We start from the raw sequence: 23,830 nt of genomic DNA, 5'->3' as shown, positions 1-23,830 counted from the left end.
GCCACCACAGCATGGCAACTGACAGATGGGTGGTGAGGTTCTGCTATTGAGAAATGAACCCAGGCCGCTGAAGCGGTGAGTGCCGAACTTTAACCACTAGGCCATCAGGGCTGGCTCGTGGCTAGAGTTTTGATTTCTACATTTCTACATTTCATTTAACATATATGATAAATATTTTTCCATTTTGCTAATCTGTTTTTATTCTTATTTTCTCTTGCTTTATGCACTTACCCTTGACCACCATCATGTAACCAGTGTTGTTCATGCAGGTATGTAAGCCCACATGTTTTTCTCCATAACCATGTAAACATCTACAAAGGTATACAGACACATGTACACATATATAAATAAATATATAAAATATATGTAAACGATTGAGTTTGTCAATTGCATTTACAAAAGTGAGATCATAAAACTATACATATTTCTCAGTTATATCCTTTCTTGCTTAATTCATCAGGGCAGCCCACCAGATTAGTAGTTACAGATCAAACTTGATTTTTTTTTTTTGGTGAGGAAGATTTGCCCTGAGCTAACATCTGTTGCCAATCTTCCTCTTCTTTTGCTTGAGGAAGATTAGCCCTGAGCTAACATCTGTGCCAATCTTCCTCTATTTTGCATGTGAGTCCCTGCCACAGCATGGCTTGACAAGTGGTATAGGTCCGTGCCTGAGATCCAAACACATGAACCTGGGCTGCTGAAGTGGAGTGCGCTGGACTTAACCACTGCACCAGGGGGCAGCCCCCAACTTGATTTTTTAATAGCAACAGAGTTACTCATACTATAGATGTACACATATATTCACATTTATTCACATTCACGCTACATACTGTAGATGTACACATTTACTCACATTTATCCACATTCACACTACATACTGTAGATGTACACATTTATTCACATTTATCCACATTCACACTGCATACTATAGATGTACACATTTATTCACATTTATTCACATTCACGCTACATACTATAGATGTACACATTATTCATCAATGGAGAGTTCCTCCATTAATGAACATTCAAGTTGTTTTCAAGTTTTTTGTCATTGAAAACAATGCCACAACACATATTCTTATAGATTCATCCTTAGATTATTAGGACTAGGATTGCTAGATCAAAGGATATGTATATTTTTTGTTTTTAACATATACGGCCATATTACTTTAAAAAGCTATGTGAGGACCTTATTTGGATTTTGATTCAAACAAACTGTAAAAAATAAGTATGACATTTATAAGACATTTGGAAATTTTTACATTCCAAATACTGACTAGATATTTCATCAAATTAAGGAATTTTTCTTATTTTTTGAGATGTGATAATGGTAGAGATACATACTGAAATATTTATGGGTGAATATTTCTTTCAGAAAAGTATGGGAGGGAGAGAAGTGGATGGAATGAGTGGCCATGAATTGATAGTTGTTGAAACTGGTATAATGGGAGTCCATTATACCATTGTCTTCTTTTATATATGTTTGAAATTCTCCATAATAATAATTTTTAAAAGCTTTAACAATTCACAGTATAATGCATGAAAAACCTGTTTCCTTACATTTCCTTAGCACTTGGTGTTATCACTTTTTTATTTTGTCAATCTGATGTGTGAAAAAAGGTATTTGTTGCTATAATTTGCATTTATCTTGTATAACGTTCCCCACTTCTGACTGACCTGAGTGACAGCTACTCCTTTACCAATGACAACTTCAGTTTTGCTTTAATCCTCCTACTTTCTAGATAAAAATGAAGATATCCAGCCCCTAAATTGCCCCAATTTCATGACAACCTTCAATTCATAACTGGTCCCCACTTCTTTAACTTCTCTTGGAACAATGCAGCACAAGTCCAAATCCTGTGGAAAGCCCCTTCCAATCCTCTTGCTGAGGCTTCCACCGTTCCCTGGTGAACTTGCTCCCTTGCTGCAGCAAGGTAAATATACCTAACTTCTTTACTGTGGATATATTTCTGGAGGTCTTTGGTCAGTTGGCTTTAAAACAATCTTTTCAAAGTTTATTGTCCATTTGAATTTCCTCTTCTTTGGGACATTTTCCCAGTCAGTGGGTAGTTCTGAAAATTTTCCTTTTGTTTGCAAGTCAGTCCCATTGTTTTCCTTCCCCATTCTTCTCTAGGAGCCATATGTACTACTTCTTAATCAGAAGAGGTAAAAGATAAGAATTCTTGTTCAGGTTGGATCTCTCCAGGTTTGATGGCATTAGCAAGAATTTTTAGGATCTGATTAATTCACCAGTAAGGCTATTGGGAGGCAAGATTGAAGGGAGGAGCTGAACTAAGTTGGACCTCTCCATTTGCTCCAGACAGTTCTGGTTATTTTCTTGGCCAACAATCTAGTTTGGCTGATGTTGGGGATGTGTGTGAGAGTGTGTGTGTGTGTGTGTGTACCATTTATTGCTCATTTCATTAGGTACTGAGGGAGAAAAATTCATCATCTTGACTCAGAAGTCTGATATTTATATTAGATTTTGCTTTATATATTTGTAAGCTCTGAAAAGAGAGAGAAAAATTCAACACTTCTTTGTTAATTGTTCTCTTATTGATAGAAAATATCACTCTTTGTCCCTTTTAGTGCTTTTCATCTTGAATTCTACTGTTTGTTACACTGATATTGTAACATACATAATATAATCTTTTGTTTCGTGTGCTGGGAAAATATTTTGATATTTAAACTCATGTGTTTTTATCCAGTATGTAACTCTTTCTCCATCCAGATAACTAGACTCTGAGTCATCCTTTGCCTTAAGAGAGACTGTCACAAGAGAACCAGAATACAAAAGAGGCCAATCCCTGGCTTGTGAATTTCAAAGCTGGGGCTTTGAAATATTTCAGTATTTCAGAGAATATTGAATATTTTACACCTGAGGGGGAAAATATTCTGAGCCAGTTTCTTCACTCTTACTCAGAGGAGAGAAGAACCAAGTCATGCTCTATTAGTTCTATTTCCTTAGGTGTTACTTGTCTGTTTTGTGAGGTGTGGTGTTTCTCATTTTTGATGTTAGAGTTTTCCTCAAATGTTTTGTCATTCTTGGTTTGGGTGTTCATCTTAGTTTTTGAAGTTCCCTATTAGCCCACGTGTGAGTGCTGAATCTGTTTATCACATCTTGTTGCCAGTAATTTCAGGAAAGAGTTGGGATCTGCTGCTGGATGGGGTATATTAGTATTTAGTCTTCCGGGACTGGGGACAACCACATTATTACCATAGGCACTACAGTGCCCTGCCTCTCTGGCTCAGGTGCTTACACTCACACTCACTGCTCTTACTTAGAGGCAGAAGCTTCTGCTGCCAGTTGCTTGACAAACGCTGGTGCAGATTACCTTATTAGTTGCCTCAGCCAGGTCTCATTCTTATTCCCCCATATCCACTGCCTCTGAGGTTGGAGAACCCTCAGATTGCTCTTACCTTTTGTTTCACCTTTCTCCTCTGGATATTTTAGGTTATAATTTTCTCTTTCAATCTAATACCATTTGCTCTCCGTTTTTCAGAGATTTTCTTATAATTCCAGCAGACTAATATGATTATCAACATCATATCAGCCCTCAACACTTCTGAATAATTCTCCTCTTTTCTAATCAGTTTGATTCCCCGCTTTCTACAGTTATTTATTTCACGTCTTTTCTACTCTCCTTAAACTTGTGACTATTCCAGTTCCCTTCATGCTATCAGAAGACCATTTACCATGCAAAGAAAATTGAAGAGAGATGAGAACTCCCTCATCTTTCCCAAACCAAACTACAGTGCACTCAACCACATCCATTCTCTCCTCCTACCTGCCTGCTGCATTAGAAGTGCTGTTTCTTGTCACATCTAAGGCTAATCTCTACAACTATCCTCTGGGTCTAGTTCCTTCCCATTGTTCTCAAACCTTACACTCTCAGTTGTTCTTTCCTCTACTGATATATCCAACTGCTCCTTCCCAACTGGGTCCTTCACATGCACTTAAACATGATAAAGTCTACCTCATCTTAAAAACAACTACAACCCAAATCTTTTCACTCCACTTTCCCCTCTAGCTTCCATCCCATTTCTTTTCTTCCCTTCACAAACTTCCTGAGGGAGTCATCTACATTAGCAGGTTCCATTTCCTGGACTCGCATTAACTTCTCAACCCACTCCAATGTAGCTTCTACCCTTCAATACTCTAAAGAAATAGTGCTCACTCAGATCACCTGACCTCTGTGGTGGTTTTAAAATATGGCACAAATTCTTTAATATTCCTCCTTCAAAAAGTAGAATCTAATTCCCTTCCCCTTGTGTGGATTATACTTAGTAACTTGCTCCTGATGAATAGAATATACCAGAAGTGATGGTGTATGACTTCTGAGACTGGGTCTCATTGAGGTTTCAACCTTTCTCTCTTGGATTGTTTGCTCTGGGGAAGCCAGTGGTGAGTGGGCCATCTTGAAAGAGGATCCTCCAGCCTTGTCAACCCTTCAGATGACCACAGCCTTGGCTGACATCTTGACAGCAGCCTCCTGAGAGACTCTGAACCAAAACCACCCAGCTAAGCAGCTCCTGGATTCTTTCCTTTCAGAAATTGCATGAGTTAATATACATTTGTTGCTGTAAGCTGCTAAAGTTTAGGGTACTGTTACAGCAGTAGATAACTAATATAGCCTTCATGTTGTTAAATTTAAAGAAATCTTTGACTTCTCAGCAGCATTTGACTTTGTTGACCTCTCCCTCTCTGAAATATTCTTCCCTTTGATTTCATGACACCAAATTCTCCTACCTCCCCGACCCTTCCTTCTCAGAATCCTTTGCAGGCTCTTTCTCCTCTGCAAGCAATTAAGTGTTGGGCTCCTTCAAGTCTAATCCTAGGCCCTCTTCTCTTTTCAATCTATTCTCTTTCCCAAAGAGTTCTCTCTCAGCCTCTTGGTAAATATGCAGCTGACACCCGAATTTCTTCATCCAGCCCAGATCTCTTCCCAGAACTATTCACCTGTATAGCAAACTGCTTGCTCAGCATTGTCCTTGATTATCCCTAAAACACCTCAGTCTCTGTATTCCAAGAACAAACTATTTTTTCCCTCAAAACTTGGTTCTCTTTCTGTGTTTTCTATTTCAGTGAATAGCACCACCACCATCTATACAATTGCTTTTGGCCATCCATGTACCTCCCTCTCCCTAACCACACATCAATTCCCAAGCCTATTGATTTTAATTCCTGTATATCTTGTAAATCTCTGCCATCCAAGCCACCATTCTTTCTCACCAGGACTGTTGCAGTAGCCTCCAAACCTATTTCCTTACATCTACCCTAGGCCTGTCTACAGTCCATTCTCCATACTATTGCCTGAGGGATACTTTGAAATATTTTAAAAAACATGACACAAATCTGGTCATGTTTCCTTTCTGCTTAAAAGTCTTTAATGGTGTCCTATCACTCTTTGAATGAAGCCCTCAAATTCTTAATATGACCTGCCAGTCCCTGAATCCTCTTATTACAGCTTACATCTCTAGCCTCCTTGTGCCCCACTCCCCACTTGCTGAAATTCAGCCATGCTGACTTCTTTTCAGTCCTTCTAATGTGCCATGTTCCCTCTTACCCAGGGCCTTTCTGAAATGCTTTTCTCAATGGGAGATCTCAGCACAAGCATCCCCGGGTCAGGGGAGACTCCCCATACTTTCAGTCTGTGTGAGGTTCTTTTTTACACCCTCCTAGAGAATTGCAGCCCTTTTCTCCAGGGCATTGCCTAAATTACTAACTGGACTTAGAGACGAGACCCTTTGATTAATATTCCTCCCTCCCACCCCATTAGATTGTAAGCACCATGAGAGCACTGAGAATGCCCAACTTTGCACACTGTTGCAGCTCAGTGCCTAGCACAGGGCCCAGCACCGGGTGGGCATTCAGTGAACAGTGTGAACTGACTGTTTCTTGAACATCTGGAAGGACTTGCACATAAAACTCTCTGGTCTGGTGCCTTTTTTTTTGCAATTTTTAAAATTGTGGTAAAACATGCTTAACATAAAATTTACCATCTTAACCAATTTCAAATGTCCAGTTCAGTGGTATTAAATACATTCATAATGTTGTGCAACCATCACCACCATCCATCTCCATAACTCTTTTCATCCTTTAAAATTGAAACTTTATATCCTTTAAACAATAACTCTCCATTGCCCCCTCCCCCTAGCCCCTGGCAACCACCATTCTACTTTCTGTCTCAATGGTTTTGACTGCTCTAAGTATCTCATATAAGTGGAATCATACAGTATTTGTCTTTTTGTGGTTGACTCATTTCGCTTAGCATAATGTCCTCAGGTTTCATCCATGTTTTAACATGTGTCATAATTTCCTTCCATAATAAAAGGCTGAATAATATTCCATTGTATGTATAGACCACATTTTGTTTATCCATTCATCTGTTGATGGACACTTGGGTTGCTTTCATGTTTTAGGTATTGTGAATACAGTGCTATGAATGTGGGTGTAAAAATATCTCTTTGAAACTCTACTTTTAATTCTTTTGGGTATATATCCAGAAGTGGGATTGCTAGATCATCTGGTAATTCTATTTTTAATATTTTGAGGAACCACCATTCTATTTTCCATAGTGGCTGTACCATTCAAGAGTGCACACTGGTTCCAATTTCTCCATATCCTTTCTGTTTTAAATGATGTCTTCTTTTGCACAAAAATTTTTAATGTTGATATAGTTTAATTAATCAAACTTTTCTTTTATGGATTCTGCTTTTTATATCTCAGGATTCTTTGTGTAACCCAAGATCACAAGGATTTTCTCCTATGTTTTCTTCTAAAGATTTTATAATTTTAGCTCCTACATTTAATTCTATGATTCATTTTGAGTTATTTTTTATGACTATTGTGAAGTAAGGACCTAAGGTTCATCTTTTGCATGTGAATATCCAATTGTCCCAGCACCATTTGTTGAAAATAATATTCTTTTCCCATTGAATTGTCCTGGCACCCTGTTGAAAATTAACTGACCATAAACATAAGAGTTTATTTTTGGACTCTCAATTCTGTTTCACTGATTTATATGTATATCTTTATGCCAGGACACTGTCTTGATTTCTGTAGATTTATAATTCGTTTTGAAGTTGGGAACTGTAAGTCCTCCAACTTTGTTGTTCTTTTTCAAAATTGTTTTGACTATTCTAGATCTTTTGCATTTTTAAATGAATTTTAGGATCAGCTTGTCAATTTCTACAAAAAAGGCAGCTGGAATTTTGATAGGATTGCATTGAATCTATAGATCAATTTGGAGAGAAGTGCCTTTTTTTGGTCTTTTTTAAAAATTGAGGTCACAGTGGTTTATAACATTGTATGAATTTCAGGTGTACATCATTATATTTCAACTTCTGTATAGACTGCATCATGTTTGCCACCAAAAGTCTAGTTGCGGTCCGTCACTGTGTACATGTGCCCCTTTGCCCCTTTTGCCCTCCCCCCTCCCCTTCTGCTCTGGTAACCACCAATCTGTTCTCCATATCTATGTGTGTGTTTATCTTCCACATATGAGTGAAATTCATATGGTAATTGTCTGTCTTTGCCTGACTTATTTCACTTGGCATAATACCCTCAAGGTCCATCCAAGTTGTTGCACATGGCAAGATTTCATCTTTTTTTTTATGGCTGAGTAGTATTCCATTGTATATATATACCACATCTTTTTTATCCATTCATCCATTGATAGGCACTTAGCTTGCTTACAAGTCTTGGCTATTGTGAATAATGCTGCAGTGAACGTAGTGATGCATCTATCTTTTCGAATAGTGTTTTTGTGTTATTTGGATAAATACCCAGAGGTGGAATAGCTGGATCATATAGTAGTTGCATTTTTAAATTTTTGAGGAATCTCCATACTGTTTTCCATAGTGGCTGTACCAGAGAATTGCCATTTTAAGAAGATTGAGTCTTCCAATACATGAATATGGAATGTCTCTCCAGTTATTTAAATCTTTAATTTCTCTTAGCAATATTTTGTAGTTTTCAGTGTACAAGTCTTACACTTCTTTTGTTAAATTTATTTCTAAGCATTTTATCTTGGTTAGATAAACAAACATTTCATTTTTGGATTGTTCATTGTTAGTAAATAGAAAAAACATTGATTTTTGTATATTGATCTTATATCCTGTGATCTTGCTGAAGTTATTATATCCTACTATTTGTTTATTTAACTGAGTTGTTTTGTTGTTATTACTAGTGTTACTAGTTCACTTGGAAGCCCATATGCTCTGGTCCTGACAAATTCCATAGTGATTTCTACTGTCAGTAATGAACCCCCAGTTGTCTGCAGACTGCTCAGCCTGGCCTGAGTCAGTTAGGAGGTAGAGCCCTTTCCTCTTATCCTGCTTTTCATCAGGGTAAATGCATAGTCTGAGATGCCTCCTACCAGGGGAAGGGCTAAGATGCTGTAAAATTGAGTGGTTGAAACTGGGTAACAACTCCCCTGATCCCGTTCCATATTTTAACAGTTCCAGGATCCGGATCCCCTGGGGACCTGGGGATTCTAGATCTTGTTTCAAATCCCCACTCCAGCTCCCTGGAGTCTGGGGGGCCCCAGATAGCACTGAAAGTTTGCATAATGTGCCTTCTTTTGGTAAAATGTTTCCCTGGGAGGAGATCTGGGCTGGACACTTTTCTTGCCTTGTCCTTGACTATTTCAGATGGATTTCCTTTAGAGCTCTATTCTGTAATCAGTGGGCAGACTTGACTCCCACCTAAGTTGATGCCAGCCTGCGGTTATTACTCCTCTTCTCTTTGGGGACCCCTGCTTTTTGGTCACTGGGAGCCGCTGCTGACACTCGGGCAGCTTTTTGTTTGAGAAGTTAGCAGTTGTGCTCTCTGAGGTAGGTAGGCCAGATGGGTAACTGTGGGCCCTCCCCAGGGCTGGGTATTAGCATTGCAAATATGACTCTTCAGTTCTAGTTGGAGAGAAGTAATTGTGCCAACTAGAAAAAGGTTTGTTCTTTCTTTCCTTCTTTTTTTTTCTTTTGGTGAGGAAGATTGGTCCTGAGCTAACATCTGTTGCCAATCTTCCTCCTTTTTTCCTTTTTTTCCTCCCTAAAGCCCCAGTAGATAGTTGTATGTCATAGTTGTCCATCCTTCTAGTTGCTCTACGTGGGATGCCACCTCAGCATGGCTTGATGAGTGGTGCATAGGTCCGCGCCCAGAATCCGAACCGGTAAACCCCATGCCGTTGAAGTGGAGCATGCAAACTTAACTGCTACGCCACTGGGCCGGGCCCAAGAAAGGTTCTTTCTTACTTGTAGTTTCCCCCAACCAGCAGGAGGTTTTCAAAACACAGCATCTGTCTTAGAAGGCTCTTATGCTTTCTAATCATCATCATAATTATTATTATAATCATGATGTGAATTTAAATATCAGTCACAATCTCAAGTGTGCATGAAGTGTAATTTTCTTTGTTTTTAATATCTCTTTAATTTCTGACTCTGCATTCTCCTTCTGCATAATGGCAGACAACTCTCTGCTACTTCTAGTTGGACCCCAGTCCTCTGAGTCGGCCTCTGCTGACAAACTTGGACACTGTCACTTCCCCAGATTCAATGATCGCCTTTACTGTAGCCTTCTTCAAACTTTGCTCATTGCCCTTTAAAAGAATTTTAAATGTCTGTGTACCTCCTTGTTCAATTTTTAGTTGACATTTAAACTCTTTCATCATGAGTTTAAATAGTTGCAAAAGATGTACTAGAATACTGCATATATTGATATTTTACAATAAAACTATTGTCCTCTACTTTTAAATGCATCCAAAGAAGTCTAAATTCCATAACAATTTCATTTAAAAAATACCTTAATGTCCTAAGATAAGGAACAAGGTAAGGATGTCTGCTTTCATCACTTTTATTAAGCATCATACTTGAAGTCCTATCAAGTAATAAGGCAAGAAAAAGAAATAAAAGGCATATAGATTGGAAAAGAAGAAGTAAAACTGTGTTTATTTAGAGATATGTGGAAATAAATGAAGACCATGCAAATGAGAACAGAGACCAGTTCAGAGTTTGCTATAGCAGAGGGTCAGCCACTAACACTTGCGTTTGGCAGAGACTCAAAGTCAGACAGGGGAGTGGGAAAGCATTATAATGAAAAAAAACGGAAGGCTTCACGCATGTACTGATTAGAGGCTATTGGCATGGGGGAACTGGAGGTGGGTTAACTAGAGGTAGGCATCTTATGGGATGGTTTGGGGAGCCTATTTGTCTTTTTCTGGCTGGTCTTGAGTTAGAAGTGAGATCAAAAAATAGGGAAGCTGGCAGTCATTGATCAAGTTCTGACCATTCTGGATTGATTGCTTCAGAGTTTGTGGTTTGGCCTCCTGGACTGGTTGCTGCAGAGGTGTGGGTCAGAGTTCTGTTGTCATATATGGTCTGGCTATAGTCTATCTGTATATTCAGTCTCTCAGACAATGTGAACATATATGTAGAAAATCGAGAGGAATCTACAAAAAAACTCCAGAAATAATAAGTGAATTTAGCAAGATATAAAGTGGATACATAAAAATTAATTCTGTGGGCAAATCCATAGAGATAGAAGTAGATTAGTGGTTGACAGGGTCTGGGGGAGGGGCAAGTGGGGAATGAGTACTAATGGATATGGGGTTTGTTTTTTGGGTGATAAAGATGTTATAGAATTAGATAGTAGTGATGATTGCACAACCTTGCGAATATACTAAAAACTACTGAACTCTATACTATAAAAGGGTGAATTTTATGCTTTGTGAATTATATCTCAATAAAAAGCATTAGTTGTATTTATGTATATACTAGCAATAAGCAATCGAAATTGAAAATTTTTAAAAATATCTTTTACAATAGCATCAATAGATATGAAATACTAAGGGATAAATTTAACAAAATATGTACAAGACCTGGACACTGAAAACTGGCGAAATACCTCAAAAGAGAAATTAAAGAAGACCTAAATAAATGGAGAAATATACCATATTTATGAATTTGAAGATTTAATATAGTTACAATGTCACTTCTCTTCAAATTGATTTATGAAGTCAATGCAATCCTAATGCCAGCAGGCTTTTTTGTAGAATGACAAGCTGATTCTAATATAATTCGGAATAGCAAAAACAATTTTGAAAAAGAAAAAGTTGGAGGATAAAAGGCCTGCATACACATTGCCTATTTCTACCACTTATTAGCTAAACATCCTTGATCAAATTTCCTAGCCATCCTGGCCTTGGTTTCTTAATCAATAAAAAGGAAATAATAATAGTGTCTACTTACATATGATTTCTGAGTGAATTAACTGAGATAATACATATACAGCACTTAGAAAAGTACTTGGAACATAGTAAGCCTTCAAATGCATTGTTACTGTTGTTGTTTTTTCCTTGACTATTCTGGGGCATGTGGATGTAGTGGGGAGCCTCCAGATACCCAAGCGGTCTCACTGACTCCTTGCCCAGATGTAGCGTGCTGTCTATCCTCTTTACTGCATGCCCCTGTCTAGTACAGGAGACATATAAGGGGGTACTACTCTCAAAATGCCAGGCAGGAGATGGTACACAAGTCTTATTCTTGGGACCCCGAAATTTCAATCAGCATTTCATCGCCTTCTCCCTCTGCCATAAACTTAGATATGGGGAAGGTGGTGTGGAGCTTGAAGCTACTACACTGCTTCTAATTTTCTTTGTGTTCTACCTCTCTCCCATCTGTGGGACCTTGTCGTTTTAGAGCAGGAAGAAAAACCAGTTTTCCCTGTTTGCATGACCTCAAAAATAATTTCTGTCTCTTACCTGCTAAACAATAAGAGGTGGTGCCTTTGTTCCTTGAGTAGGACAGTCATTAGCTTAAGATGCTAATTTTTTTTAACTGAATTAAAAATTTACGTGCAGTGAAATGTGTAAATCGTAAGGGTATAGTTCAATGAATTTTGACAAATGTATACCCTTGTGAAAATCAACACCCTAATAAAGATATAGAAGATTTCCATCACCTCAAAAAGTTCTCTCATGCCCTATTATAGTCAGTCTTCAACCTCCTTCCCCGCCGTAGGCAGCCACTGTTCTGATTTTTATCGAAACTGGCGGTTTTAGCTCCCAGATAAGACAGCTTTATCAGGTCTGAGGGAGCAATAATCCACCAACTAATGCTTTAAAATAAGCCACAACAAAAACTACCACGACTGTTACTGTGAGCCTTTCTTGATTGTTTATTCTGTGCCAGTCACTTCGAAAAGCACTTTACGTGCATTATCTCATTTAATCCACATGAGAGCTCTGTGAATCAAATCCTATTACCATCCCCATTTTCCAAGGAGGAAACTGAGGCTTTGAGAGGTTAAGTCGCTTGCCAGATATCTCACAGCTACTAAGCCTCAGAGCAGAGATGAGAGCTTTGAAGAAATTTCAAGGCTAGTCATTTTTATGAAGGGGACACAGATCTAACACTTTTACATAATTCAAAACTCATCCATTTCTAGGTTAATAACCAATGTCACATATTTGTTTTAATGCTGATTTCTAAAAATTTCTCAGTCTGATCTCTATTCTTTGGCAGAATACACTCTTCCAGATTGTCGGGGTGGTATATCATGAGGATTGGCCTTCCTTCATAAGGTTTGAACACTGCTCACATTTTCGGGGCCCCTTTCATAGCCGTGGCATCAGAACCATCACCTAGCAAAGTATTTAAAAGATGCTGTTTTGGGACATGCAGATGTTAAATTACAATAAGAAGTGAATGTAAAGTGGACAAGTAAAAATTTAACTTGGTGAAATTTTCCAAAGCACATAAAAAAATAGTTTTTCTTTTTACTGAAGAATGCCCTATTTGGCAAGTGTATACGTGCAGTATACAATTCACCTGGCCTGCTAGTTTTGAAATTATGATATTCTTCACAGATTTTTCAAAATGGGGGTGGGGAGGGGATTGCATTGCTTCTGTTTTTTGCATATAGTTAGACTTTATTAATATTTTAACTATGGCCCTATTTCAAATGTGTGTCATTCTAATTCAAACATAGAGTAACTGCCTCCTTTATGAAATGAGAATAGGAATAAATTGATTGGAGAACAGCATGGAGTAACTGACCAACTTTCCATCTTCAGCCACGTCTGAGAACATTGAACACATTTAGAAATGATTCCTACAAGTGAATGAGTAGTAAAATCTATACATTTGCAGGGCTAAGAAGATTTTTCTGGACGGGACAATCTCAAATCATATGAAGATAACTTGCAGGAATAGCGTACAAGACTATTTGAGGCCAGAAAAATAGGGCAATTTCATGATGTTAGAGAAAAATAATCCAAACTCTACTTATAAGAGGTTGAACTTCCAGATATCTGTTATGAGAGTTTGTTGAATGAAATGAAAAAGATTTTTATGACATATTCATGTTTTGTGATATTATGCATCCATGAAAAGCATGAAGCAGATCTATGTACTGACATGAGAGAACTTCCGGGATTTACTGTTATGTGAAAGAAGTAAGGTGCAGAACAGTGTGTACACTGTGCTGCCGTCTGTGTGTGTGTGCACGGGCACTCCCACATATGTGCCTGTATAGTAAAAGAATGTCTCTGGAAAGTTGCCAAAAAACTAGTAGCAATGTGTTTCTGGGGAAAACTGAGGAACTGGGCAACAGGAAAGGAAAGGAGACTACTTTAATAGAACATATTTCTGTTTTACTTTAATTTATTTTGCCTATTAAAAAGCAAGCAATTTGGCATCTCCTTTGCTTCAATGACTGGTTTATAGATGATGATCTAAGGCAGGCCAGCCAGAGTCAATGCAACATTTATTGGAGCTGTTGAACAGCATGCTTTTATTTTTTTTGCTGGAGTTGCTGAGAGGATAGAATAAAAGCCTGGACTTGGTGACAAGCATCTTTTCACCAGGAATGATAAAACTACTTGATAATGAAACGAATGTGGAGGAAAGCAGAGAGTGAAGATAAAGAGAGCAAGACTGATTCCAGAGGATATCATTGCACATGTGGATCCAGCCATGCCTGACTGGTCCCATTCCTGGACTTTACAATTCTGTGAGCTAATAAATGCCCTTTTGTGATAAACCAGTTAGAAATGGGTTTCTGTCACAAATAAAAAAGTGTTGACAAATACAGATGGAATGCTGCCCTGATACTGTATTTCCATGTGACTCTTATATAAGTTTAGAATATTGCATAAGCCTTTCTGATTTTCCTATATCTTTTTCATTAAAAAATACTCTTTTATTTTGAAAAACTTTTAAACTTATACAAATAGTGCAATAGCTTGCAAGAATGGAACAATGAACTCTCACCCAGAGTCACCAACTAATATTTTGCAGACTATTAATTGCCTCATTAACTCATTCCATTTTATTTTTATTGTTTTTGTTGAAGCATTTGAGAATTAGTCATAGACATCATGACCCTTTACCTCTAAATATTTCAGGGTATTTCTCCTAAAAACAAGAACGTTCTCTTAAATAACCACATTATGATGATCAAACTCAGGAAAATTAATATTGATACAATATTCTCATCTAGTATGTAATTCATATTCAAATTTTGCCCATTGTTTTAACATCCGCTTTAAAAGTTGAAGTATAATTCAAAGACTATAAAATTCACCCTTTTAAAGTGTACAATTCGGCATTCTTTGGTATATTCAGAGTAGTATAACCATCACCACTATCTGCTAGAATATTTTCATCACCCCAAAAAGAAACCCTGCATCTGTTTGTAATCATTCCGCATTTCCCTCTCTCCCCAGCTCCTGGCAACCCCTAATCTATTTTCTGTCTCTGTGGATTTGCCTATTTTGGTCATTTCATATAAGTGGAATTGTACAGTATGTGGCCTTTTGTGTCTGGCTTCTTTCATTTAGCATAATGTTTTCAGAGTTCATCCAGGCTGTAGCATGTATCAGTACTTTACTGCGTTTTATAACTGAATAATATTCCGTTATATAGATATACCACATTTTATTTATCCATTCCTCAATGATGGACATTTGAGTTGTTTCCATTCTATTTCTTCTTAAGTAATTTTTGGTAGTTTTTATCTTTCTAGGAATTTGTCTGTTTCATCTAGGTTATCTACTTTGTTGACATATGTAGTGTTCACTTATAATTATTTTCATTTCTGTAAGGTCAAGAGCAATGTCCCCTCTTGCATACCTAATTTTAGTAATTTGAGTCTTCTTTCTCTTTTTTTCTTGGTCAGTCTAGCTTGACTTGTCAATTTTGTTAGTCTTTGCAAAGAACTAACTTTTGGTCTTATTGATTTGCTCTATTGTTTTTCTATTTTTTAAATTTAGTTTATTTCTGTTCTAATTATTATCTATTTTCTTCTGCTTGCCTTAGGCTTAGTTAGCTCTTCTTTTTCTAGCATTTTAAGGTGGCAAGTTTAAGTTGGTATGTTTGTTTTCATTTTCATTTATATCAAAGTATTTTCTAACTTCTCTTTTGATATTTTCTTTGACCCATTGATTTTTTAGGACTGTGTTAGTTTCCACATATTTGTGAATCCCAAATTTTTTTCTGTTATTGATTTCTAATTTTATTCCATTGTCGTCAGAGAACATACTTTGTAGGATTTCAGTCCTTTTAAATTTGTTGAAACTTGTTTTATGGCCTAACATATGGTTTATCCTGGAGAATGTTCCATGTGCGCTTGAGAAGATTGTGTATTCTGCTGTTGTTGGGTGGAATGTTCTATAGATATCTGTTAGATCTATTAGCTTATAGTGTTGTTTAAGTCTTGTATTTCTCTGTTGATCTTCCATCTAGTTGTTCTATTATTCAAAGTGGAGTATTCAAGTCTCCAACTATTACTGTTGAGTTGTCTATTTCTCCCCTCAATTCTTTCAGTTTTTTCATTATGTATTTGGCCAGTAATGCTTTTTTGTTTGTAATGAATTTATATTTAAAGTTATTGTATTTAACAGACTGATGTTATTCTGAGGTTATGTTGTTCTTACTTTTTGGTATTCAACAATCCTTTCTTCAACAAAATGATAAGGATAGTAAATGGTAGCAGTTTATATTTTTTAAGTGTCCTTACTTGGTAAAATAAAAGTTGACATCCCTATGTCAGTGCTTCTCCTTTTTTGCTTTGTTTTAAAATTTATAGTAGAATGGCTTTGAAAAAATGAACAGTTCTATGAGTTTTAATACATGAATAGATTCCTGTAACCACCATTGTAATCAGAATCAGAACAATTCTATCGCTCTCTTATGGTTTGAATTGTATCCCCCCAAGAGATATGTTGAAGTCCTAACTTCCAGTACTTGTGAATGTGCCCTTATTTGGAAATAGAGTCTTTGGAGATGTAGTGAAGTTAAAATGAGGCTATTAGAATGGGCTCTAATCCAATATGACTGATGTCTTTTAAAGAACAGGAAAACGCCATGTGAAGAGAGAGGAAAACACAGGGAGAAGGCTGTGTGAAGACACAGGCAAAGATGGGAGTTATACTGCCAAAGCCAAGGAATGTAAGGAGGGGGCTACTAGAAGCTGGAAGAGACAAGGAAGTTCCTCTTCTAGAGGTTTTGGAAGGAGCATTGCTCTGCCAATACCTTGATTTCAGACTTCTAACCTCCAGAACTGTAGAGAATAAATTTTGTTTGCTTTAACACATCCAGTTTATGATACTTTTTTATGGAAGCCCTAGGAAACTACCACCTACCCCAGAACACTCCACTGTGGACCTCTTTATAGTGACAACTTCAGCTGGTGCCATCCTGGAAACCACTGAATTGATATCCGTCAGTAATTTGTCTTATTACATATGTCATATAAATGGAATCATACAGTTTGAACCTTTTGAGATGAGCTTTGAGATTCATCCAGGTACTATTGATACATGCTGAGTAGTATTCCACTGGATGGATGTACTAGTTTATCCATTTGTCTAATTGAAGGACATTTGGGTTGTTTTCAGTTTTGGCAATTATGAGTAGAGTTGCCATAAGTTTTTTTGTGTGAACATTAGTTTTCATTTCTCCAGGGTAAATACCCAGGAGTGGGATTGCTGGGTCATGTGGTAAGAATATTTTTAAATTTATAAGAAACTGCCAAACTGTTTTCTAAAGTGGCTGTACCATTTTGTATTCCCACTAGCAATGTATGAGAGTTTGACTTGCTCTGCATCCTTGTCAGCACTTGGAATTATCATTTTTTTAAATTTTAGCCATTTGAATAGGTATGCAATGGTATGATGTCATGTTTTTAAATCACATTTCCCTTAATGGCTTATGATGTTGAGTATCTTTTCATGTGCTTATTTTCCATTTGTATATCCTATACAGTGAAGTGTGTGTTCAAATCTTTTGCCCATTTTTAAATTGGGTTGTTTTCTTATTGTTGAGTTTTGAGAGTTCTTTATATATTCTGGGTATAAATCCAACCTTTTTGAGTGTGTTATTTGCAAATATTTTTCTCCCAGTCTGTAGCTTGTGTTTTCATTTTTATTTATTTCATTTATTTATTATTTTGTGAGGAAGATTAGCCCTGAGCTAACATCTGTTGCCAATCCTCTTCTTTTTGCTGAGGAAGATTAGCCCTGGGCTAACATCCGCACCCATCTTCCTCTACTTTATATGGGACGCCGTCACAGCCTGGCTTGACAAGCGGTGCAAAGTCCACCCCTGGGATCCGAACCTGCGAACCCCAGCCTGCCGAAGTGGAGTGTGCAAACTTAACCAACTGCTATGCCACCGGGCCAGCCCCATCGTTTTTAAATGGTATTTTTGCAAGGCAAATACTTTTAATTTTTTTTTTTTGGGGTGAGGAAGATTAGCCCTGAGCTAACAACTGTTGCCAATCCTCTTCTTTTTGCTGAGGAAGATTGGCCCTGGGCTAACAACTGTGCCCATTTTCCTCTACTTTACATGTGGGACCCTTGCCACAGCGTGGCTTGATAAGCGGTGCATAGGTCCGCACCGGGGATCCGAACCTGCAAAACCTTGGCCGCCAAAGTGAAGTGCGCGAACTTAACCAACCATTATGCCACCGGACCGGCCCCTACTTTTAATTTTAGTGAAGTCCAATTTGTCAACTTTTTCTTTTGTGAATTGTGTTTTTGGAGTCATCTCCAATAATTATTTGCCTAATCCCACATCATGAAGATTTTCTCCTGTGTTTTATTCTGAAAGTTTTATAGTTTTAGATCTATGATCCATTTTGCATTAATTTAGTATAAGCTTTAGGTTGATATTCTTTTTTGCATATGGATATCCAATACCATTTGTTGAAAAAACTATCCTTTCATATTTAATTGCCTTTGTATCTTTGTCAAAAATCAGCTGGCCATATTAGTGTGGGTCTACTTCTGAAAATGTTATGCTAGGTGAAAGAAGGCCATGTATTGTGTGATTCTGTCTGTGTGTACACCTTTGCCAATACCATTCTGTCTTGATTACTGTAGCTAAATCTTAAGTTTTTAAATTGGGTAGTGTGATTCTTCCAGTTGTATACTTGTTTTTTAAAATTATTTTGTCTTTTCTAGTTCCTTTGCCTTTTCATATAAATTTTAGAATCCCTTGTCTATAGCTACAAAAAATCCTGCTGGGATTTTGATTGGAATTCTATTAAATTTATAGGTAAATTTTGGAAGAATTGATATCTTTACTATGTTCAGTTTTCCAATTCACAAACACAGTATGTCTCTCTATTTATGTAGGTTTTTTGACTTATTTCGTCAGCCTTTTGTAGTTTTATCCTATCCATGTTTTGTTAGTTTATACCTAGTTATTTCATGTTGGGGAGCTTTTTTTTTTTTTTTTTTTTAAGATTTTATTTATTCATTTTTTCCCCCCAAAGCCCCAGTAGATAGTTGTATGTCATAGGTTCACATCCTTCTAGTTGCTGTACGTGGGATTCGGCCTCGGGTTGGACGGAGAAGTGGTGCCTTGGGGCGTGCCCGGGATCCGAACCCGGGCCGCCAGCATCAGAGCGTGCGCACTTAACCGCTAAGCCACGGAGCCGGCGCTGTTGGGGAGCTTTTATAATAATATTTTAAAAAATTTTTATTTTCTCATTGTTCATTGCCAATATAACTGTTTTTTTTGTGTGTGTGTTTACTGGATATTTATGTGCAAAAGAATGAATTTGTACCCCTACCTCACACCATACACAAAAATTAACTCAAAATGGATCAAAGACCTAAATGTAAGAGGTAAAACTATATAGCTCTTAGAAGAAAATATCTTCATGACCTTGGATTAGGCAATAGTTTTTTTAGATATGACACTAAAAGCACAAATAACTAAAGAAAAATTAGATACATTGGAGTTCATTTATATCTGATGAGGGTATAATATCCAGAAAAACCAATTGCAGCAGATTTTGGTGCTTTAGAGGACACTATAAAGAAAGTGAAAAGAGAATCCACAGAATGGGAGAAAATATTTGCAAATCTGCAATTGAATACATATGTCCCCAGAAAAATGCATGCTCATAGTAGGATTTATAATAGTCAAAAAGTGAAAACAACTCAAACTTCCGTCAACTAATGAATGGATAAACAAAATGTGGTAGAGCCATACAATGGAATATTACTTAGCTGTAGAAAGGAATGAAGTACTGATACATGCTACAACATTGATGAACTTTGAAAACATTATGTTAAGTGAAAGAATGCCACATATTATGATTCCATTTATATGAAATGTCCAGATAAGGCAAATCCACAGAGACAGAAAGTAGAATAGTGGTTGCTGGGAGGGGGGAATGGGGAGTGACTGCTGATGGGTAAGCAGTTACTTGTTGGGTGATTTCTGAAAATGTTCTGAAATTAGATAGAAGTGATGGTTGCACAACTTTGTGAATATATTAAAAGCACTTATTGTATACTTTAAAATGGTGAATTTTATGGTATATGAATTGTATCTAAAAAAAAAAGATTATGCTGCTTCCAAAAATTTTTTTTTAAAATTTTTTGTTTATTGCAGTAACATTGGTTTATAACATTGTATAAATTTCAGGTGTACATCATTATACTTCTATTTCTGCATGGATTACATCATGTTCACCACCCAAATACTAATTACAACCCATCACCACACCCATGTGCTGAATTATCCCTTTCACCCTCCTCCCTCCCCCCTTCCCCTCTGGTAACCACCAATCCAATCTCTGTCTCTGTGTGTTTGTTTATTGTTATTATTATCTACTACTTAATGAAGGAAATCATACGGTATTTGACCTTCTCCCTCTGACTTATTTCACTTAGCATAATACCCTCAATGTCCATCCATGTTGTCACAAATGGCTGGATTTCATCCTTTCTTATGGCTGAGTAGTATTCCATTGTGCATATATACCACATCTTCTTTATCCATTCGTCCCTTTATGGGCACTTAGGTTGCTTCCAAGTCTTGGCTATTGTGAATAACGCTGCAGTGAACACAGGGGTGCGTGTATCTTTACGCATCGGTGTTTTCAAGTTCTTTGGACAAATACCCAGCAGTGGAATAGCTGGATCATATGGTAGTTCTTTCCTTGATTTTTTTGAGGAATCTCCATACTGTTTTCCATAGTGGCTGCACCAGTTTGGACGCCCACCAGTAGTGTTATGAGAGTTCCCTTCTCTCCACGTCCTCTCCAACACATGTTGTTTCCTGTCTTGTTAATTATAGCCATTCTGATGGGCGTGAGGTGATATCTCATTGTAGTTTTGATTTGCATTTCCCTGATAGTTAATGATTTTGAACATCTTTTCATGTGTCTGTTGGCCATCTGTATATCTTCTTTGGAGAAATGTCTGTTCAGGTCTTTTGCCCATTTTTTAATTGGGTTGGTAGTTTTTTTGTTGTTGAGATGCATGAGTTCTTTATATATTTTGGAGATTAAGCCCTTATCAGATGTATGGTTTGCAAATATCTTCTCCCAATTGTTAGGTTGTCTTTTCGTTTTGTTGATGGTTTCCTTTGCTGTGCAGAAGCTTTTTAGTTTGATGTAGTCCCATTTGTTTATTTTTTCTATTGTTTCTCTTGCCCGGTCAGACATGGTGCTTGAAAATATGTTGCTAAGACCGATGTCAAAGAGCGTACTGCCTATGTTTTCTTCTAGAATTTTCATAGTTTCAGGTCTTACATTCAAGTCTTTAATCCATTTGGAGTTAATTTTTGTGTATGGTGTAAGGTAAGGGTCTACTTTCATTTTTTTGCATGTGGCTATCCAGTTTTCCCAACACCATTTGTTGAAGAGACTTTATTTTCTCCATTGTATGTTCTTGGCTCCTTTGTCAAAGATTAGCTGTCCATAGATGTGTGGGTTTATTTCTAGGCTTTCGATTCTATTCCATTGATCTGTGTGTCTGTTTTTGTGCCAGTACCATGCTGTTTTGGTTACTATAGCTTTGTAGTATATTTTGAAATCAGGGAGTGTGATACCTCCAGCTTTGTTCTTTTTTCTCAGGATTCCTTTAGCTATTCGGGGTCTTTTGTTGTTCCATATAAATTTTAGGATTCTTTGTTCTATTTCTGTGAAAAAGGTTGTTGGAACTTTGATAGGGATTGCATTGAATCTATAGATTGCTTTAGGAAGTATGGACATCTTAACTATGTTAATTCTTCCAATCCAAGAGCATGGAATATCTTTCCATTTCTTTGTGTCTTCTTCAATTTCTTTCAGCAATGTTTTATAGTTTTCGGTGTACAGATCTTTCACCTCTTTGGTTAAGTTTATTCCTAGGTATTTTATTCTTTGTGTTGCAGTTATAAATGGGATGGTATTCTGAATTTCTCTTTCTGCTACTTCGTTGTTAGTGTACAGAAATGCAACTGACTTTTGTATGTTGATTTTGTATCCTGCAACTTTACCGTATTCGTTTATTACTTCTAAAAGTTTTCTGGTGGATTCTTTAGGGTTTTCTATATATAAAATCATGTCATCTGCAAATAGTGACAGTTTCACTTCTTCCTTTCCAATTTGGATCCCTTTTATTTCTTTTTCTTGCCTGATTGCTCTGGCTAGGACTTCCAGTACTATGTTAAATAGGAGTGGTGAGAGTGGGCATCCTTGTCTGGTTCCTGTTCTTAGAGGGATAGCTTTCAGTTTTTCACCATTGAGGATGATATTAGCCGTGGATTTGTCATATATGGCCTTTATTATGTTGAGGTACTTTCCTTCTATACCCATTTTATTCAGAGTTTTTATCATAAATGGATGCTGTATCTTGTCAAATGCTTTCTCAGCATCTATTGAGATGATCATGTGATTTTTATTCTTCATTTTATTAATGTGGTGTATTACGTTGATTGATTTGCGAATGTTGAACCATCCCTGCATACCTGGAATAAATCCCACTTGATCATGGTGTATAATCTTTTTAATGTATTGTTGTATGCGATTTGCTAGTATTTTGTTGAGGATTTTTGCATCGAGGTTCATCAGTGATGTTGGCCTGTAATTTTCTTTTTTTGTTGTTGTCCTTGTCTGGTTTTGGTTTCAGGGTAATGTTGGCTTCGTAGAATGAGTTAGGGAGCTTCCCCCCCTCCTCAATTTTTTGGAAGAGTTTGAGAAGGATAGGTATTAAGTCTTCTTTGAATGTTTGGTAGAATTCACCAGGGAAGCCGTCTGGCTTTTATTTTGGAGGAGGTTTTTGATTACTGTTTCAATCTCCTTACTGGTGATTGGTCTATTCAAATTCTCTATTTCTTCTTCATCCAGTTTTGGAAGGTTGTATGATTCTAAGATTTATCCATTTCTTCCAGATTGTCGACTTGGTTGGCATATAGCTTTTTATAGTATTCTCTTATAATCTTTTGTATTTATGAGGTGTCTGTTGTAATTTCTCCTCTTTCACTTCTGATTTTACTTATTTGTGCCTTCTCTCTTTTTTTCTTGGTGAGTCAAGCTGAAGGTTTGTCAATTTTGTTTATCTTTTCAAAGAACCAGCTCTTGGTTTTATTAATTTTTTCTATTGTTCTTTTGGTCTCTATTTCATTTATCTCTGCTCTGATTTTTATTATTTCCCTTCTTCTACTGATTTGGGGCTTTGTTTGTTCTTCTTTTTCCAGTTCCTTTAGGTGCATTGTTAGATTGTTTGTTTGAGATTTTTCTTGTTTGTTGAGATAGGCCTGTATCTTGTTTGTTGAGATAGGACTGTAAACGTCCCTCTTAGAACCACTTTTGCTGTATCCCATAAATTCTGGCATGTCGTATTTTCATTTTCATTTGTCTCCACGTATTTTTTGATTTCTTCTTTGATTTCTTCATTGACCCAGTCGTTGTTCAGTAGCATTTTGTTTAATCTCCACATATTTGTGGCTTTTCTGATTTTCTTCCTATAGTTGATTTCCAGTTTCATACCGTTGTGGTCAGAAAAGGTGCTTGGTATTATTTCAATCTTCTTAAATTTATGGAGACTTGTTTTGTGGCCAAATATGTGATCAATCCTGGAGAATGTTCCATGTGCATTTGAAAAGAACGTGTATTCTTCAGTTTTTGGATGGAATGCTCTGTGGATATCTACTAGGTCCATCTGTTCTAGTGTGTCATTTAAGGCCAATGTTTCCATATTGATCTTCTGTTTGGATGATGTATCCGTTGGTGTAAGTGGAATGTTAAAGTCCCCTAGTATTATTGTGTTACTGTTTATTTCTCTTTTTATGTCTGTTAATAATTGCTTTATATATTTAGGTGCTCCTACATTGGGTGCGTAGATATTTACAAGTGTTATATCCTCTTGTTGGATTGTTCCCTTGATCATTATGTAATGCCCTTCTTTGTCTATTTTTACAGTTTTTGTTTTAAAGTCCATTTTGTGTGATATGAGTATTCCTACCCCAGCTTTCTTGTCATTGCCATTTGCGTGGAGTATCTTTTTCCATCCCTTCACTTTCAGTTTGTGAGTGTCTTTAGTTCTGA

General features: G+C 37.0%; 1 long non-coding RNA gene across 2 annotated transcripts in view; it reads left to right on the top strand.

The window, feature by feature from the left end:
- LOC131409112 (uncharacterized) overlaps positions 1 to 23,830 on the top strand; it is a 49,746-nt gene that overhangs the window by 10,152 nt on the left and 15,764 nt on the right. The window contains exon 4 of one of the 2 annotated variants that reach the window (XR_009220850.1): positions 16,352 to 18,091. The exons of the other annotated variant lie outside the window; for it this stretch is intronic. This is a non-coding gene — a long non-coding RNA (uncharacterized LOC131409112). Of the gene's footprint in view, positions 1 to 16,351; positions 18,092 to 23,830 lie in introns of those variants that run through there. 2 annotated transcript variants of the gene reach the window in all.

The sequence above is a fragment of the Diceros bicornis genome, chromosome 1, assembly GCF_020826845.1.
Source record: "Diceros bicornis minor isolate mBicDic1 chromosome 1, mDicBic1.mat.cur, whole genome shotgun sequence".
Classification (NCBI taxonomy): domain Eukaryota; kingdom Metazoa; phylum Chordata; class Mammalia; order Perissodactyla; family Rhinocerotidae; genus Diceros; species Diceros bicornis.
The sequence above is the reverse complement of the archived record's forward strand: the minus strand, read 5'-3'. Positions and strand labels throughout refer to the sequence as shown.